The sequence below is a fragment of the Schistocerca gregaria genome, chromosome 11 (assembly GCF_023897955.1).
Source record: "Schistocerca gregaria isolate iqSchGreg1 chromosome 11, iqSchGreg1.2, whole genome shotgun sequence".
NCBI classification, from domain to species: Eukaryota; Metazoa; Arthropoda; class Insecta; order Orthoptera; family Acrididae; genus Schistocerca; species Schistocerca gregaria.
Window position 1 is genome coordinate 122,182,067 of NC_064930.1, and position 20,798 is coordinate 122,202,864.

Here is a 20,798-nt window from a genome sequence, read left to right on the forward strand (position 1 = left end):
CATTAAGCCTTCCTGCCATACGACCATGTCACCCTGCTGTGAAGAACAAACAGATTAACTGAATTTAAATAATGAAGGTAGCTCGAAACTGAACTAGTAGTATGCTACAATAGAAAGTATAAAAGGATGAAGGACTTACAAAAAAAAGAAGTTTTGCAGTCCACAATCGTCGTCGTTCGTATGGCTGAAGTGGTGTCTCGTTTCGTACTGTAATACATTCAATGAGACATTAAGCATTGCTGCCATACGACCATGTCACCCTGCTGTGAAGAACAAACAGATTAGTTGACTTTAAATAATGTAGGTAGCTCGAACCTTAACTAGTAGTATGCTACAAGAGAAAGTATAAAAGGATGAAGGACTTACAAAAAAAAAAGAAGTTTTGCAGTCCACAATCGTCGTCGCTCGTATGGCTGAGGTGGTGTCTCGTTTCGTACATTAATCCATTCAATGAGACATTAAGCATTGCTGCCATACGACCATATCACCCTGCTATGAAGAACAAACAGATTAGTTGACATTAAATAATGTAGGTAGTTCGAACCTGAACTAGAAGAATGTTACAATAGAATGTATAAAAGGAGGAAAGACTTACAAAAAAAAAGGTTTTTTGCAGTCCAGAATCTTCGTCGTTCGTATGGCAGAGATGGTGTCTAATTTTGTACCGAAATCCAGTCAATGAGACATTAAGCATTCCTGCCATACGACCATGTCACCCTGCTGTGAAGAACAAACAGATTAGTTGAATTTAAATAATGTAGGTAGCTCGAAACTGAACTAGTAGTATGCTACAATAGAAAGTATGAAAGGAGGTAGGACTTACGAAAAAAAAGAAGTTTTGCAGTCCAGAATCTTCTTCGTACGTATGGCTGAGGTGGTGTCTCGTTTCGTACCGTAATCCATTCAATGAGACATTAAGCATTGCTGCCATACGACCATGTCACCCTGCTGTGAAGAACAAACAGATTAGTTGACATTAAATAATGTTGGTAGTTCGAACCTGAACAAGTAGTATGTTACAATAGAATGTATAAAAGGAGGAAAAGCTTATAAAAAAAAAAAAAGTTTTGCAGTCCGGAATCTTCGTCGTTCGTATGGCTGAGGTGATGTCTCGTTTCGTACCGTAATCCATTCAATGAGACATTAAGCATTGCTCCCATACGACCATGTCACCCTGCTGTGAAGAACAAGCAGATTAGTTGACATTAAATAATGTAGGTAGTTCGAACCTGAACTAGTAGTATGTTACAATAGAATGTATAAAAGGAGGAAAGACTTACAAAAAAAAAAGAAGTTTTGCAGTCCGGAATCTTCGTCGTTCGTATGGCTGAGGTGGTGTCTCGTTTCGTACCGTAATCCATTTAATGAGACATTAAGCTTTGCTGCCATACGACCATGTCACCTTGCTGTGAAGAACAAACAGATTAGTTGACATTAAATAATGTAGGTAGCTCGAACCTGAACTAGTAGTATGCTACAATAGAAAGTATAAAAGGATGAAGGACTTACAAAAAAAAAGAAGTTTTGCAGTCCACAATCGTCGTCGTTCGTATGGCTGAAGTTGTGTCTCGTTTCGTACTGTAATCCATTCAATGAGACATTGAGCATTGCTGCCATACGACGATGTCACCCTGCTGTGAAGAACAAACAGTTTAGTTGACATTAAATAATGTAGGTAGTTCGAACCTGAACTAGTAGTATGTTACAATAGAATGTATAAAAGGAGGAAAGACTTACAAAAAAAAAAGAAGTTTTGCAGTCCGGAATCTTCGTCGTTCGTATGGCTGAGGTGGTGTCTCGTTTCGTACCGTAATCCATTCAATGAGACATTAAGCTTTGCTGCCATACGACCTTGTCACCCTGCTGTGAAGAACAAACAGATTAGTTGACATTAAATTATGTAGGTAGTTCGAACCTGAACTAGTAGTATTTTACAATAGAATGTATAAAAGGAAGAAAGGCTTACAAAAAAAAAGAAGTTTTGCAGTCCGGAATCTTCGTCGTTCGTATGGCTGAGGTGGTGTCTCGTTTCGTACCGTAATCCATTCAATGAGACATTAAGCTTTGCTGCCATACGACCTTGTCACCCTGCTGTGAAGAACAAACAGATTAGTTGACATTAAATTATGTAGGTAGTTCGAACCTGAACTAGTAGTATTTTACAATAGAATGTATAAAAGGAAGAAAGGCTTACAAAAAAAAAGAAGTTTTGCAGTCCGGAATCTTCGTCGTTCGTATGGCTGAGGTGGTGTCTCGTTACCTACCGTAATCCATTCAATGAGACATTAAGCATTGCTCCCATACGACCATGTCACCCTGCTGTGAAGAACAAACAGATTAGTTGACATTAAATAATGTAGGTAGTTCGAACCTGAACTAGTAGTATGTTACAATAGAATGTATAAAAGGAGGAAAGACTTACAAAAAAAAAAAGAAGTTTTGCAGTCCGGAATCTTCGTCGTTCGTATGGCTGAGGTGGTGTCTCCTTTCCTACCGTAATCCATTCAATGAGAAATTAAGCATTGCTGCCATCCGACCATGTCACCCTGCTGAGAAGAACAAACAGATTAGTTGACATTAAATAATGTTGGTAGTTCGAACCTGAACTAGTAGTATGTTACAATAGAATGTATAGAAGGAGGAAAAACTTACAAAAAAAAAAAAAGTTTTGCAGTCCGGAATCTTCGTCGTTCGTATGGCTGAGGTGGTGTCTCGTTTCGTACTTTAATCCATTCAATGAGACATTAAGCATTGCTGCCATACGACCATATCACCCTGCTGTGAAGAACAAACAGATTAGTTGACATTAAATAATGTAGATAGCTCGAACCTGAACTAGAAGAATGTTACAATAGAATGTATAAAAGGAGGAAAGACTTACAAAAAAAAGGAGTTTTGCAGTCCAGAATCTTCGTCGTTCGTATGGCAGAGATGGTGTCTCATTTTGTACCGTAATCCATTCAATGAGACATTAAGCATTCCTGCCATACGACCATGTCACCCTGCTGTGAAGAACAAACAGATTAGTTGAATTTAAATAATGTAGGTAGCTCGAACCTGAACTAGTAGTATGCTACAATAGAAAGTATGAAAGGAGGTAGGACTTACGAAAAAAAAAAAGTTTTGCAGTCCGGAATCTTCGTCGTTCGTATGGCTGAGGTGGTGTCTCGTTTCGTACCGTAATCCATTCAGTGAGACATTAAGCTTTGCTGCCATACGACCTTGTCACCCTGCTGTGAAGAACAAACAGATTAGTTGACATTAAATTATGTAGGTAGTTCGAACCTGAACTAGTAGTATTTTACAATAGAATGTATAAAAGGAGGAAAGACTCAAAAAAAAAGAAGTTTTGCAGTCCAGAATCTTCGACGTTCGTATGGCTGAGGTGGTGTCTCGTTTCATACCGTAATCCATGCAATGAGACATTAAGCCTTCCTGCCATACGACCATGTCACCCTGCTGTGAAGAACAAACAGATTACTTGACATTAAATAATGTTGGTAGTTCGAAAGTGAACTAGTAGTATGTTACAATAGAATGTATAAAAGGAGGAAAGACTTGCGAAAAAAAAGAAGGTTTGCAGTCCAGAATCTTCGTCGTTCGTATGGCTGAGGTGGTGTCTCTTTTTGTAACGTAATCCATTCAATGAGACATTAAGCATTGCTGCCATACGACCGTGTCACCCTGCTGTGAAGAACAAACAGATTAGTTGACATTGAATAATGTAGGTAGCTCGAACCTGAACTAGTAGTATGCTACAATACAAAGTATAAAAGGATGAAGGACTTACAAAAAAAAAGAAGTTTTGCAGTCCACAATCGTCGTCGTTCGTATGGCTGAAGTGGTGTCTCGTTTCGTACTGTAATACATTCAATGAGACATTAAGCATTGCTGCCATACGACCATGTCACCCTGCTGTGAAGAACAAACAGATTAGTTGACTTTAAATAATGTAGGTAGCTCGAACCTTAACTAGTAGTATGCTACAATAGAAAGTATAAAAGGATGAAGGACTTACAAAAAAAAAAGAAGTTTTGCAGTCCACAATCGTCGTCGCTCGTATGGCTGAGGTGGTGTCTCGTTTCGTACTTTAATCCATTCAATGAGACATTAAGCATTGCTGCCATACGACCATATCACCCTGCTATGAAGAACAAACAGATTAGTTGACATTAAATAATGTAGGTAGTTCGAACCTGAACTAGAAGAATATTACAATAGAATGTATAAAAGGAGGAAGGACTTACAAAAAAAAAGAAGTTTTGCAGTCCGGGATCTTCGTCGTTCGTATGGCTGAGGTGGTGTCTCGTTTCGTACCGTAATCCATTCAATGAGACATTAAGCATTGCTGCCATACGACCATGTCACCCTGCTGTGAAGAACAAACAGATTAGTTGACATTAAATAATGTTGGTAGTTCGAACCTGAACTAGTAGTATGTTACAATAGAATGTATAGAAGGAGGAAAAACTTACAAAAAAAAAAAAAGTTTTGCAGTCCAGAATCTTCGTCGTTCGTATGGCTGAGGTGGTGTCTCGTTTCGTACCGTAATCCATTCAATGAGACATTAAGCATTGCTCCCATACGACCATGTCACAGTGCTGTGAAGAACAAGCAGATTAGTTGACATTAAATAATGTAGGTAGTTCGAACCTGAACTAGTAGTATGTTACAATAGAATGTATAAAAGGAGGAAAGACTTACAAAAAAAAGAAGTTTTGCAGTCCAGAATCTTCGTCGTTCATATGGCTGAGGTGGTGTCTCGTTTCGTACCGTAATCCATGCAATGAGACATTAAGCCTTCCTGCCATACGACCATGTCACCCTGCTGTGAAGAACAAACAGATTACTTGACATTAAATAATGTTGGTAGTTCGAAAGTGAACTAGTAGTATGTTACAATAGAATGTATAAAAGGAGGAAAGACTTACAAAAAAAAGAAGGTTTGCAGTCCAGAATCTTCGTCGTTCGTATGGCTGAGGTGGTGTCTCTTTTTGTAACGTAATCCATTCAATGAGACATTAAGCATTGCTGCCATACGACCATGTCACCCTGCTGTGAAGAACAAACAGATTAGTTGACATTAAATAATGTAGGTAGCTCGAACCTGAACTAGTAGTATGCTACAATAGGAAGTATAAAAGGATGAAGGACTTACAAAAAAAAAGTAGTTTTGCAGTCCACAATCGTCGTCGTTCGTATGGCTGAAGTGGTGTCTCGTTTCGTACATTAATCCATTCAATGAGACATTAAGCATTGCTGCCATACGACCATATCACCCTGCTATGAAGAACAAACAGATTAGTTGACATTAAATAATGTAGGTAGTTCGAACCTGAACTAGAAGAATGTTACAATAGAATGTATAAAAGGAGGAAGGACTTACAAAAAAAAAGAAGTTTTGCAGTCCACAATCGTCGTCGCTCGTATGGCTGAGGTGGTGTCTCGTTTCGTACTTTAATCCATTCAATGAGACATTAAGCATTGCTGCCATACGACCATATCACCCTGCTATGAAGAACAAACAGATTAGTTGACATTAAATAATGTAGGTAGTTCGAACCTGAACTAGAAGAATGTTACAATAGAATGTATAAAAGGAGGAAAGACTTACAAAAAAAAAGAAGTTTTGCAGTCCGGGATCTTCGTCGTTCGTATGGCTGAGGTGGTGTCTCGTTTCGTACCGTAATCCATTCAATGAGACATTAAGCATTGCTGCCATACGACCATGCCACCCTGCTGTGAAGAACAAACAGATTAGTTGACATTAAATAATGTAGGTAGCTCGAACCTGAACTAGTAGTATGCTACAATACAAAGTATAAAAGGATGAAGGACTTACAAAAAAAAAGAAGTTTTGCAGTCCACAATCGTCGTCGTTCGTATGGCTGAAGTGGTTTCTCGTTTCGTACTGTAATCCATTCAATGAGACATTAAGCATTGCTCCCATACGACGATGTCACCCTGCTGTGAAGAATAAACAAATTAGTTGACATTAAATTAAGTAGGTAGTTCGAACCTGAACTAGTAGTATTTTACAATAGAATGTATAAAAGGAGGAAAGACTTACAAAAAAAAGAAGTTTTGCAGTCCAGAATTTTCGTCGTTCGTATGGCTGAGGTGGTGTCTCGTTGCGTACCGTAATCCATTCAATGAGACATTAAGCATTGCTCCCATACAACCATGTCACAGTGCTGTGAAGAACAAACAGCTTAGTTGATATTAAATAATGTAGGTAGTTCGAACCTGAACTAGTAGTATGTTACAATAGAATGTATAAAAGGAGGAAAGACTTACAAAAAAAAAGAAGTTTTGCAGTCCGGTATCTTCGTCGTTCGTATGGCTGAGGTGGTGTCTCGTTTCGTACCGTAATCCATTCTATGAGACATTAAGCATTGCTGCCATACGACCATGTCACCCTGCTGTGAAGAACAAACAGGTTAGTTGACATTAAATAATGTAGGTAGCTCGAACCTGAACTAGTAGTATGCTACAATAGAAAGTATAAAAGGATGAAGGACTTACAAAAAAAAAGAAGTTTTGCAGTCCACAATCGTCGTCGTTCGTATGGCTGAAGTGGTGTCTCGTTTCGTACTGTAATCCATTCAATGAGACATTAAGCATTGCTCCCAAACGACGATGTCACCCTGCTGTGAAGAACAAACAGATTAGTTGACATTAAATTATGTAGGTAGTTCGAACCTGAACTAGTAGTATTTTACAACAGAATGTAAAAAAGGAGGAAAGACTTACAAAAAAAAGAAGTTTTGCAGTCCAGAATTTTCGTCGTTCGTAAGGCTGAGGTGGTGTCTCGTTTCGTACCGTAATCCATTCTATGAGACATTAAGCATTGCTGCCATACGACCATATCACCCTGCTGTGAAGAACAAACAGATTAGTTGACATTAAATAATGTAGGTAGTTCGAACCTGAACTAGAAGAATGTTACAATAGAATGTATAAAAGGAGGAAATACTTACAAAAAAAAGGAGTTTTGCAGTCCATAATCTTCGTCGTTCGTATGGCAGAAATGGTGTCTCGTTTTGTACTGTAATACATTCAATGAGACATTAAGCATTCCTGCCATACGACCATGTCACCCTGCTGTGAAGAACAAACAGATTAGTTGAATTTAAATAATGTAGGTAGCTCGAAACTGAACTAGTAGTACGCTACAATAGAAAGTATGAAAGGAGGTAGGACTTACGAAAAAAAAGAAGTTTTGCAGTGCAGAATCTTCTTCGTTCGTATGGCTGATGTGGTGTCTCGTTTCGTACCGTAATCCATTCAATGAGACATTAAGCTTTGCTGCCATACGACCATGTCACCCTGCTGTGAAGAACAAACAGATTAGTTGACATTAGATAATGTAGGTAGCTCGAACCTGAACTAGTAGTATGCTACAATAGAATGTATAAAAGGAGGAAAGACTTACAAAAAAAAAGAAGTTTTGCAGTCCAGAATCTTCGTCGTTCGTATGGCTGAGGTGGTGTCTCGTTTCCTACCGTAATCCATTCAATGAGACATTAAGCATTGCTCCCATACGACCATGTCACCCTGCTGTGAAGAACAAACAGATTAGTTGACATTAAATAATGTAGGTAGTTCGAACCTGAACTAGTAGTATGTTACAATAGAATGTATAAAAGGAGGGAGGACTTACAAAAAAAAAAGAAGTTTTGCAGTCCGGAATCTTCGTCGTTCGTATGGCTGAGGTGGTGTCTCGTTTCGTACCGTAATCCATTCAATGAGACATTAAGCATTGCTGCCATACGACCATGTCACCCTGCTGTGAAGAACAAACAGATTAGTTGACATTAAATAATGTTGGTAGTTCGAACCTGAACTAGTAGTATGTTACAATAGAATGTATAGAAGGAGGAAAAACTTACAAAAAAAAAAAAAGTTTTGCAGTCCAGAATCTTCATCGTTCGTATGGCTGAGGTGGTGTCTCTTTTTGTAACGTAATCCATTCAATGAGACATTAAGCATTGCTGCCATACGACCGTGTCACCCTGCTGTGAAGAACAAACAGATTAGCTGACATTAAATAATGTAGGTAGCTCGTACCTGAACTAGTAGTATGCTACAATAGAAAGTATAAAAGGATGAAGGACTTACAAAAAAAAAGAAGTTTTGCAGTCCAAAATCGTCGTCGTTCGTATGGCTGAAGTGGTGTCTCGTTTCGTACTGTAATACATTCAATGAGACATTAAGCATTGCTGCCATACGACCATGTCCCCTGCTGTGAAGAACAAACAGATTAGTTGACCTTAAATAATGTAGGTAGCTCGAACCTTAACTAGTAGTATGCTACAATAGAAAGTATAAAAGGATGAAGGACTTACAAAAAAAAAAGAAGTTTTGCAGTCCACAATCGTCGTCGCTCGTATGGCTGAGGTGGTGTCTCGTTTCGTACTTTAATCCATTCAATGAGACATTAAGCATTGCTGCCATACGACCATACCACCCTGCTATGAAGAACAAACAGATTAGTTGACATTAAATAATGTAGGTAGTTCGAACCTGAACTAGAAGAATGTTACAATAGAATGTATAAAAGGAGGAAAGACTTACAAAACAAAAGAAGTTTTGCAGTCCGGGATCTTCGTCGTTCGTATGGCTGAGGTGGTGTCTCGTTTCGTACCGTAATCCATTCAATGAGACATTAAGCATTGCTGCCATACGACCATGTCACCCTGCTGTGAAGAACAAACAGATTAGTTGACATTAAATAATGTAGGTAGCTCGAACCTGAACTAGTAGTATGCTACAATACAAAGTATAAAAGGATGAAGGACTTACAAAAAAAAAGAAGTTTTGCAGTCCACAATCGTCGTCGTTCGTATGGCTGAAGTGGTGTCTCGTTTCGTACTGTAATCCATTCAATGAGACATTAAGCATTGCTGCCATACGACCATGTCACCCTGCTGTGAAGAACAAACAGATTAACTGAATTTAAATAATGTAGGTAGCTCGAAACTGAACTAGTAGTATGCTACAATAGAAAGTATAAAAGGATGAAGGACTTATAAAAAAAAAAGAAGTTTTGCAGTCCACAATCGTCGTCGTTCGTATGGCTGAAGTGGTGTCTCGTTTCGTACTTTAATCCATTCAATGAGACATTAAGCATTGCTGCCATACGACCATATCACCCTGCTATGAAGAACAAACAGATTAGTTGACATTAAATAATGTAGGTAGTTCGAACCTGAACTAGAAGAATGTTACAATAGAATGTATAAAAGGAGGAAAGACTTACAAAAAAAAGAAGTTTTGCAGTCCAGAATCTTCGTCGTTCGTATGGCTGAGGTGGTGTCTCGTTTCGTACCGTAATCCATGCAATGAGACATTAAGCCTTCCTGCCATACGACCATGTCACCCTGCTGTGAAGAACAAACAGATTAACTGAATTTAAATAATGTAGGTAGCTCGAAACTGAACTAGTAGTATGCTACAATAGAAAGTATAAAAGGAGGTAGCACTTACAAAAAAAAAAGAAGTTTTGCAGTCCGGAATCTTCGTCGTTCGTATGGCTAAGGTGGTGTCTCGTTTCGTACCGTAATCCATTCAATGAGACATTAAGCTTTGCTGCCATACGACCTTGTCACCCTGCTGTGAAGAACAAACAGATTAGTTGACATTAAATTATGTAGGTAGTTCGAACCTGAACTAGTAGTATTTTACAATAGAATGTATAAAAGGAGGAAAGACTTACAAAAAAAAAGAAGTTTTGCAGTCCAGAATCTTCGTCGTTCGTATGGCTGAGGTGGTGTCTCGTTTCATACCGTAATCCATGCAATGAGACATTAAGCCTTCCTGCCATACGACCATGTCACCCTGCTGTGAAGAACAAACAGATTAACTGAATTTAAATAATGTAGGTAGCTCGAAACTGAACTAGTAGTATGCTACAATAGAAAGTATAAAAGGAGGTAGCACTTACAAAAAAAAAAGAAGTTTTGCAGTCCGGAATCTTCGTCGTTCGTATGGCTAAGGTGGTGTCTCGTTTCGTACCGTAATCCATTCAATGAGACATTAAGCATTCCTGCCATACGACCATGTCACCCTGCTGTGAAGAACAAACAGATTACTTGACATTAAATAATGTTGGTAGTTCGAAAGTGAACTAGTAGTATGTTACAATAGAATGTATAAAAGGAGGAAAGACTTGCGAAAAAAAAGAAGGTTTGCAGTCCAGAATCTTCGTCGTTCGTATGGCTGAGGTGGTGTCTCTTTTTGTAACGTAATCCATTCAATGAGACATTAAGCATTGCTGCCATACGACCGTGTCACCCTGCTGTGAAGAACAAACAGATTAGTTGACATTAAATAATGTAGGTAGCTCGAACCTGAACTAGTAGTATGCTACAATACAAAGTATAAAAGGATGAAGGACTTACAAAGAAAAAGAAGTTTTGCAGTCCACAATCGTCGTCGTTCGTATGGCTGAAGTGGTGTCTCGTTTCGTACTGTAATACATTCAATGAGACATTAAGCATTGCTGCCATACGACCATGTCACCCTGCTGTGAAGAACAAACAGATTAGTTGACTTTAAATAATGTAGGTAGCTCGAACCTTAACTAGTAGTATGCTACAATAGAAAGTATAAAAGGATGAAGGACTTACAAAAAAAAAAGAAGTTTTGCAGTCCACAATCGTCGTCGCTCGTATGGCTGAGGTGGTGTCTCGTTTCGTACTTTAATCCATTCAATGAGACATTAAGCATTGCTGCCATACGACCATATCACCCTGCTATGAAGAACAAACAGATTAGTTGACATTAAATAATGTTGGTAGTTCGAACCTGAACTAGAAGAATGTTACAATAGAATGTATAAAAGGAGGAAAGACTTACAAAAAAAAAGAAGTTTTGCAGTCCGGGATCTTCGTCGTTCGTATGGCTGAGGTGGTGTCTCGTTTCGTACCGTAATCCATTCAATGAGACATTAAGCATTGCCGCCATACGACCATGTCACCCTGCTGTGAAGAACAAACAGATTAGTTGACATTAAATAATGTAGGTAGCTCGAACCTGAACTAGTAGTATGCTACAATACAAAGTATAAAAGGATGAAGGAATTACAAAAAAAAAGAAGTTTTGCAGTCCACAATCGTCGTCGTTCGTATGGCTGAAGTGGTGTGTCGTTTCGTACTGTAATCCATTCAATGAGACATTAAGCATTGCTCCCATACGACGATGTCACCCTGATGTGAAGAATAAACAGATTAGTTGACATTAAATTAAGTAGGTAGTTCGAACCTGAACTAGTAGTACTTTACAATAGAATGTATAAAAGGAGGGAAGACTTACAAAAAAAAGAAGTTTTGCAGTCCAGAATTTTCGTCGTTCGTATGGCTGAGGTGGTGTCTCGTTTCGTACCGTAATCCATTCAATGAGACATTAAGCATTGCTGCCATACGACCATATCACCCTGCTGTGAAGAACAAACAGATTACTTGACATTAAGTAATGTTGGTAGTTCGAAAGTGAACTAGTAGTATGTTACAATAGAATGTATAAAAGGAGGAAAGACTTACGAAAAAAAAGAAGTTTTGCAGTCCAGAATCTTCGACGTTCGTATGGCTGAGGTGGTGTCTCTTTTCGTTACGTAATCCATTCAATGAGACATTAAGCATTGCTGCCATACGACCATGTCACCCTGCTGTGAAGAACAAACAGATTAGTTGAATTTAAATAATGTAGGTAGCTCGAACCTGAACTAGTAGTATGCTACAATAGAAAGTATGAAAGGAGGTAGGACTTACGAAAAAAAAGAAGTTTTGCAGTCCAGAATCTTCTTCGTTCGTATGACTGAGATGGTGTCTCATTTCGTACCGTAATCCATTCAATGAGACATTAAGCATTGCTGCCATACGACCATGTCACCCTGCTGTGAAGAAGAAACAGATTAGTTGACATTAAATAATGTTGGTAGTTCGAACCCGAACTAGTAGTATGTTACAATAGAATGTATAAAAGGAGGAAAAGCTTATAAAAAAAAAAAAAGTTTTGCAGTCTGGAATCTTCGTCGTTCGTATGGCTGAGGTGGTGTCTCGTTTCGTACCGTAATCCATTCAATGAGACATTAAGCATTGCTCCCATACGACCATGTCACCCTGCTGTGAAGAACAAACAGATTAGTTGACATTAAATAATGTTGGTAGTTCGAACCTGAACTAGTAGTATGTTACAATAGAATGTATAGAAGGAGGAAAAACTTACAAAAAAAAAAAAAAAGTTTTGCAGTCCGGAATCTTCGTCGTTCGTATGGCTGAGGTGGTGTCTCGTTTCGTACCATAATCCATTCAATGAGACATTAAGCATTGCTGCCATACGACCATGTCACCCTGCTGTGAAGAACAAACAGATTAGTTGACATTAAATAATGTAGGTAGCTCGAACCTGAACTAGTAGTATGCTACAATAGGAAGTATAAAAGGATGAAGGACTTACAAAAAAAAAGTAGTTTTGCAGTCCACAATCGTCGTCGTTCGTATGGCTGAAGTGGTGTCTCGTTTCGTACATTAATCCATTCAATGAGACATTAAGCATTGCTGCCATACGACCATATCACCCTGCTATGAAGAACAAACAGATTAGTTGACATTAAATAATGTAGGTAGTTCGAACCTGAACTAGAAGAATGTTACAATAGAATGTATAAAAGGAGGAAGGACTTACAAAAAAAAAGAAGTTTTGCAGTCCACAATCGTCGTCGCTCGTATGGCTGAGGTGGTGTCTCGTTTCGTACTTTAATCCATTCAATGAGACATTAAGCATTGCTGCCATACGACCATATCACCCTGCTATGAAGAACAAACAGATTAGTTGACATTAAATAATGTAGGTAGTTCGAACCTGAACTAGAAGAATGTTACAATAGAATGTATAAAAGGAGGAAAGACTTACAAAAAAAAAGAAGTTTTGCAGTCCGGGATCTTCGTCGTTCGTATGGCTGAGGTGGTGTCTCGTTTCGTACCGTAATCCATTCAATGAGACATTAAGCATTGCTGCCATACGACCATGCCACCCTGCTGTGAAGAACAAACAGATTAGTTGACATTAAATAATGTAGGTAGCTCGAACCTGAACTAGTAGTATGCTACAATACAAAGTATAAAAGGATGAAGGACTTACAAAAAAAAAGAAGTTTTGCAGTCCACAATCGTCGTCGTTCGTATGGCTGAAGTGGTTTCTCGTTTCGTACTGTAATCCATTCAATGAGACATTAAGCATTGCTCCCATACGACGATGTCACCCTGCTGTGAAGAATAAACAAATTAGTTGACATTAAATTAAGTAGGTAGTTCGAACCTGAACTAGTAGTATTTTACAATAGAATGTATAAAAGGAGGAAAGACTTACAAAAAAAAGAAGTTTTGCAGTCCAGAATTTTCGTCGTTCGTATGGCTGAGGTGGTGTCTCGTTGCGTACCGTAATCCATTCAATGAGACATTAAGCATTGCTCCCATACAACCATGTCACAGTGCTGTGAAGAACAAACAGCTTAGTTGATATTAAATAATGTAGGTAGTTCGAACCTGAACTAGTAGTATGTTACAATAGAATGTATAAAAGGAGGAAAGACTTACAAAAAAAAAGAAGTTTTGCAGTCCGGTATCTTCGTCGTTCGTATGGCTGAGGTGGTGTCTCGTTTCGTACCGTAATCCATTCTATGAGACATTAAGCATTGCTGCCATACGACCATGTCACCCTGCTGTGAAGAACAAACAGGTTAGTTGACATTAAATAATGTAGGTAGCTCGAACCTGAACTAGTAGTATGCTACAATAGAAAGTATAAAAGGATGAAGGACTTACAAAAAAAAAGAAGTTTTGCAGTCCACAATCGTCGTCGTTCGTATGGCTGAAGTGGTGTCTCGTTTCGTACTGTAATCCATTCAATGAGACATTAAGCATTGCTCCCAAACGACGATGTCACCCTGCTGTGAAGAACAAACAGATTAGTTGACATTAAATTATGTAGGTAGTTCGAACCTGAACTAGTAGTATTTTACAACAGAATGTAAAAAAGGAGGAAAGACTTACAAAAAAAAGAAGTTTTGCAGTCCAGAATTTTCGTCGTTCGTAAGGCTGAGGTGGTGTCTCGTTTCGTACCGTAATCCATTCTATGAGACATTAAGCATTGCTGCCATACGACCATATCACCCTGCTGTGAAGAACAAGCAGATTAGTTGACATTAAATAATGTAGGTAGTTCGAACCTGAACTAGAAGAATGTTACAATAGAATGTATAAAAGGAGGAAATACTTACAAAAAAAAGGAGTTTTGCAGTCCATAATCTTCGTCGTTCGTATGGCAGAAATGGTGTCTCGTTTTGTACTGTAATACATTCAATGAGACATTAAGCATTCCTGCCATACGACCATGTCACCCTGCTGTGAAGAACAAACAGATTAGTTGAATTTAAATAATGTAGGTAGCTCGAAACTGAACTAGTAGTACGCTACAATAGAAAGTATGAAAGGAGGTAGGACTTACGAAAAAAAAGAAGTTTTGCAGTGCAGAATCTTCTTCGTTCGTATGGCTGATGTGGTGTCTCGTTTCGTACCGTAATCCATTCAATGAGACATTAAGCTTTGCTCCCATACGACCATGTCACCCTGCTGTGAAGAACAAACAGATTAGTTGACATTAGATAATGTAGGTAGCTCGAACCTGAACTAGTAGTATGCTACAATAGAATGTATAAAAGGAGGAAAGACTTACAAAAAAAAAGAAGTTTTGCAGTCCAGAATCTTCGTCGTTCGTATGGCTGAGGTGGTGTCTCGTTTCCTACCGTAATCCATTCAATGAGACATTAAGCATTGCTCCCATACGACCATGTCACCCTGCTGTGAAGAACAAACAGATTAGTTGACATTAAATAATGTAGGTAGTTCGAACCTGAACTAGTAGTATGTTACAATAGAATGTATAAAAGGAGGGAGGACTTACAAAAAAAAAAGAAGTTTTGCAGTCCGGAATCTTCGTCGTTCGTATGGCTGAGGTGGTGTCTCGTTTCGTACCGTAATCCATTCAATGAGACATTAAGCATTGCTGCCATACGACCATGTCACCCTGCTGTGAAGAACAAACAGATTAGTTGACATTAAATAATGTTGGTAGTTCGAACCTGAACTAGTAGTATGTTACAATAGAATGTATAGAAGGAGGAAAAACTTACAAAAAAAAAAAAAGTTTTGCAGTCCAGAATCTTCATCGTTCGTATGGCTGAGGTGGTGTCTCTTTTTGTAACGTAATCCATTCAATGAGACATTAAGCATTGCTGCCATACGACCGTGTCACCCTGCTGTGAAGAACAAACAGATTAGCTGACATTAAATAATGTAGGTAGCTCGTACCTGAACTAGTAGTATGCTACAATAGAAAGTATAAAAGGATGAAGGACTTACAAAAAAAAAGAAGTTTTGCAGTCCAAAATCGTCGTCGTTCGTATGGCTGAAGTGGTGTCTCGTTTCGTACTGTAATACATTCAATGAGACATTAAGCATTGCTGCCATACGACCATGTCACCCTGCTGTGAAGAACAAACAGATTAGTTGACCTTAAATAATGTAGGTAGCTCGAACCTTAACTAGTAGTATGCTACAATAGAAAGTATAAAAGGATGAAGGACTTACAAAAAAAAAAGAAGTTTTGCAGTCCACAATCGTCGTCGCTCGTATGGCTGAGGTGGTGTCTCGTTTCGTACTTTAATCCATTCAATGAGACATTAAGCATTGCTGCCATACGACCATACCACCCTGCTATGAAGAACAAACAGATTAGTTGACATTAAATAATGTAGGTAGTTCGAACCTGAACTAGAAGAATGTTACAATAGAATGTATAAAAGGAGGAAAGACTTACAAAACAAAAGAAGTTTTGCAGTCCGGGATCTTCGTCGTTCGTATGGCTGAGGTGGTGTCTCGTTTCGTACCGTAATCCATTCAATGAGACATTAAGCATTGCTGCCATACGACCATGTCACCCTGCTGTGAAGAACAAACAGATTAGTTGACATTAAATAATGTAGGTAGCTCGAACCTGAACTAGTAGTATGCTACAATAGAAAGTATAAAAGGATGAAGGACTTACAAAAAAAAAGAAGTTTTGCAGTCCACAATCGTCGTCGTTCGTATGGCTGAAGTGGTGTCTCGTTTCGTACTGTAATCCATTCAATGAGACATTAAGCATTGCTGCCATACGACCATGTCACCCTGCTGTGAAGAACAAACAGATTAACTGAATTTAAATAATGTAGGTAGCTCGAAACTGAACTAGTAGTATGCCACAATAGAAAGTATAAAAGGATGAAGGACTTATAAAAAAAAAAGAAGTTTTGCAGTCCACAATCGTCGTCGTTCGTATGGCTGAAGTGGTGTCTCGTTTCGTACTTTAATCCATTCAATGAGACATTAAGCATTGCTGCCATACGACCATATCACCCTGCTATGAAGAACAAACAGATTAGTTGACATTAAATAATGTAGGTAGTTCGAACCTGAACTAGAAGAATGTTACAATAGAATGTATAAAAGGAGGAAAGACTTACAAAAAAAAGAAGTTTTGCAGTCCAGAATCTTCGTCGTTCGTATGGCTGAGGTGGTGTCTCGTTTCGTACCGTAATCCATGCAATGAGACATTAAGCCTTCCTGCCATACGACCATGTCACCCTGCTGTGAAGAACAAACAGATTAACTGAATTTAAATAATGTAGGTAGCTCGAAACTGAACTAGTAGTATGCTACAATAGAAAGTATAAAAGGAGGTAGCACTTACAAAAAAAAAAGAAGTTTTGCAGTCCGGAATCTTCGTCGTTCGTATGGCTGAGGTGGTGTCTCGTTTCGTACCGTAATCCATTCAATGAGACATTAAGCTTTGCTGCCATACGACCTTGTCACCCTGCTGTGAAGAACAAACAGATTAGTTGACATTAAATTATGTAGGTAGTTCGAACCTGAACTAGTAGTATTTTACAATAGAATGTATAAAAGGAGGAAAGACTTACAAAAAAAAAGAAGTTTTGCAGTCCAGAATCTTCGTCGTTCGTATGTCTGAGGTGGTGTCTCGTTTCATACCGTAATCCATGCAATGAGACATTAAGCCTTCCTGCCATACGACCATGTCACCCTGCTGTGAAGAACAAACAGATTAACTGAATTTAAATAATGTAGGTAGCTCGAAACTGAACTAGTAGTATGCTACAATAGAAAGTATAAAAGGAGGTAGGACTTACAAAAAAAAAAGAAGTTTTGCAGTCCACAATCTTCGTCGTTCGTATGGCTGTGGTTGTGTCTTGTTTCGTACCGTAATCCATTCAATGAGACATTAAGCATTCCTGCCATACGACCATGTCACCCTGCTGTGAAGAACAAACAGATTACTTGACATTAAATAATGTTGGTAGTTCGAAAGTGAACTAGTAGTATGTTACAATAGAATGTATAAAAGGAGGAAAGACTTGCGAAAAAAAAGAAGGTTTGCAGTCCAGAATCTTCGTCGTTCGTATGGCTGAGGTGGTGTCTCTTTTTGTAACGTAATCCATTCAATGAGACATTAAGCATTGCTGCCATACGACCGTGTCACCCTGCTGTGAAGAACAAACAGATTAGTTGACATTAAATAATGTAGGTAGCTCGAACCTGAACTAGTAGTATGCAACAATACAAAGTATAAAAGGATGAAGGACTTACAAAGAAAAAGAAGTTTTGCAGTCCACAATCGTCGTCGTTCGTATGGCTGAAGTGGTGTCTCGTTTCGTACTGTAATACATTCAATGAGACATTAAGCATTGCTGCCATACGACCATGTCACCCTGCTGTGAAGAACAAACAGATTAGTTGACTTTAAATAATGTAGGTAGCTCGAACCTTAACTAGTAGTATGCTACAATAGAAAGTATAAAAGGATGAAGGACTTACAAAAAAAAAAGAAGTTTTGCAGTCCACAATCGTCGTCGCTCGTATGGCTGAGGTGGTGTCTCGTTTCGTACTTTAATCCATTCAATGAGACATTAAGCATTGCTGCCATACGACCATATCACCCTGCTATGAAGAACAAACAGATTAGTTGACATTAAATAATGTTGGTAGTTCGAACCTGAACTAGAAGAATGTTACAATAGAATGTATAAAAGGAGGAAAGACTTACAAAAAAAAAGAAGTTTTGCAGTCCGGGATCTTCGTCGTTCGTATGGCTGAGGTGGTGTCTCGTTTCGTACCGTAATCCATTCTATGAGACATTAAGCATTGCTCCCATACGACGATGTCACCCTGCTGTGAAGAATAAACAGATTAGTTGACATTAAATTAAGTAGGTAGTTCGAACCTGAACTAGTAGTACTTTACAATAGAATGTATAAAAGGAGGGAAGACTTACAAAAAAAAGAAGTTTTGCAGTCCAGAATTTTCGTCGTTCGTATGGCTGAGGTGGTGTCTCGTTTCGTACCGTAATCCATTCAATGAGACATTAAGCATTGCTGCCATACGACCATATCACCCTGCTGTGAAGAACAAACAGATTACTTGACATTAAGTAATGTTGGTAGTTCGAAAGTGAACTAGTAGTATGTTACAATAGAATGTATAAAAGGAGGAAAGACTTACGAAAAAAAAGAAGTTTTGCAGTCCAGAATCTTCGACGTTCGTATGGCTGAGGTGATGTCTCTTTTCGTAACGTAATCCATTCAATGAGACATTAAGCATTGCTGCCATACGACCATGTCACCCTGCTGTGAAGAACAAACAGATTAGTTGAATTTAAATAATGTAGGTAGCTCGAACCTGAACTAGTAGTATGCTACAATAGAAAGTATGAAAGGAGGTAGGACTTACGAAAAAAAAGAAGTTTTGCAGTCCAGAATCTTCTTCGTTCGTATGACTGAGATGGTGTCTCATTTCGTACCGTAATCCATTCAATGAGACATTAAGCATTGCTGCCATACGACCATGTCACCCTGCTGTGAAGAAGAAACAGATTAGTTGACATTAAATAATGTTGGTAGTTCGAACCCGAACTAGTAGTATGTTACAATAGAATGTATAAAAGGAGGAAAAGCTTATAAAAAAAAAAAAAGTTTTGCAGTCTGGAATCTTCGTCGTTCGTATGGCTGAGGTGGTGTCTCGTTTCGTACCGTAATCCATTCAATGAGACATTAAGCATTGCTCCCATACGACCATGTCACCCTGCTGTGAAGAACAAACAGATTAGTTGACATTAAATAATGTTGGTAGTTCGAACCTGAACTAGTAGTATGTTACAATAGAATGTATAGAAGGAGGAAAAACTTACAAAAAAAAAAAAAAAGTTTTGCAGTCCGGAATCTTCGTCGTTCGTATGGCTGAGGTGGTGTCTCGTTTCGTACCATAATCCATTCAATGAGACATTAAGCATTGCTGCCATACGACCATGTCACCCTGCTGTGAAGAACAAACAGCTTAGTTGACATTAAATAATGTAGGTAGTTCGAACCTGAACTAGTAGTATGTTACAATAGAATGTATAAAAGGAGGAAAGACTTACAAAAAAAAAGAAGTTTTGCAGTCCGGGATCTTCGTCGTTCGTATGGCTGAGGTGGTGTCTCGTTTCGTACCATAATCCATTCAATGAGACATTAAGCATTGCTGCCATACGACCATGTCACCCTGCTGTGAAGAACAAACAGATTAGTTGACATTAAATAATGTAGGTAGCTAGAACCTGAACTAGTAGTATGCTACAATAGAAAGTATAAAAGGATGAAGGACTTACAAAAAAAAAGAAGTTTTGCAGTCCACAATCGTCGTCGTTCGTATGGCTGAAGTGGTGTTTCGTTTCGTACTGTAATCCGTTCAATGAGACATTAAGCATTGCTCCCAAACGACGATGTCACCCTGCTGTGAGGAACAAACAGATTAGTTGACATTAAATTATGTAGGTAGCTCGAACCTGAACTAGTAGTATGTTACAATAGAATGTATAAAAGAAGGAAAGACTTACAAAAAAAAAGAAGTTTTGCAGTCCAGAATCTTCGTCGTTCGTATGGCTGAGGTGGTGTCTCGTTTCCTACCGTAATCCATTCAATGAGACATTAAGCCTTCCTGCCGTACGAGCATGTCACCCTGCTGTGAAGAACAAACAGATTAACTGAATTTAAATAATGTAGGTAGTTCGAACCTGAACTAGTAGTATGTTACAATAGAATGTATAAAAGGAGGAAAGACGTACAAAAAAAAAAGAAGTTTTGCAGACCGGAATCTTCGTCGTTCGTATGGCTGAGGTGGTGTCTCGTTTCGTACCGTAATCCATTCAATGAGACATTAAGCATTGCTGCCATAGGACCATGTCACCCTGCTGTGAAGAACAAACAGATTAGTTGACATTAAATAATGTTGGTAGTTCGATCCTGAACTAGTAGTATGTTACAATAGAATGTATAGAAGGAGGAAAAATTTACAAAAAAAAAAAAAAGTTTTGCAGTCCAGAATCTTCGTCGTTCGTATGGCTGAGGTGGTGTCTCTTTTTGTAACGTAATCCATTCAATGAGACATTAAGCATTGCTGCCATACGACCGTGTCACCCTGCTGTGAAGAACGAACAGATTAGTTGACATTAAATAATGTAGGTAGCTCGAACCTGAACTAGTAGTATGCTACAATAGAAAGTATAAAAGGATGAAGGACTTACAAAAAAAAAGAAGTTTTGCAGTCCAAAATCGTCGTCGTTCGTATGGCTGAAGTGGTGTCTCGTTTCGTACTGTAATACATTCAATGAGACATTAAGCATTGCTGCCATACGACCATGTCACC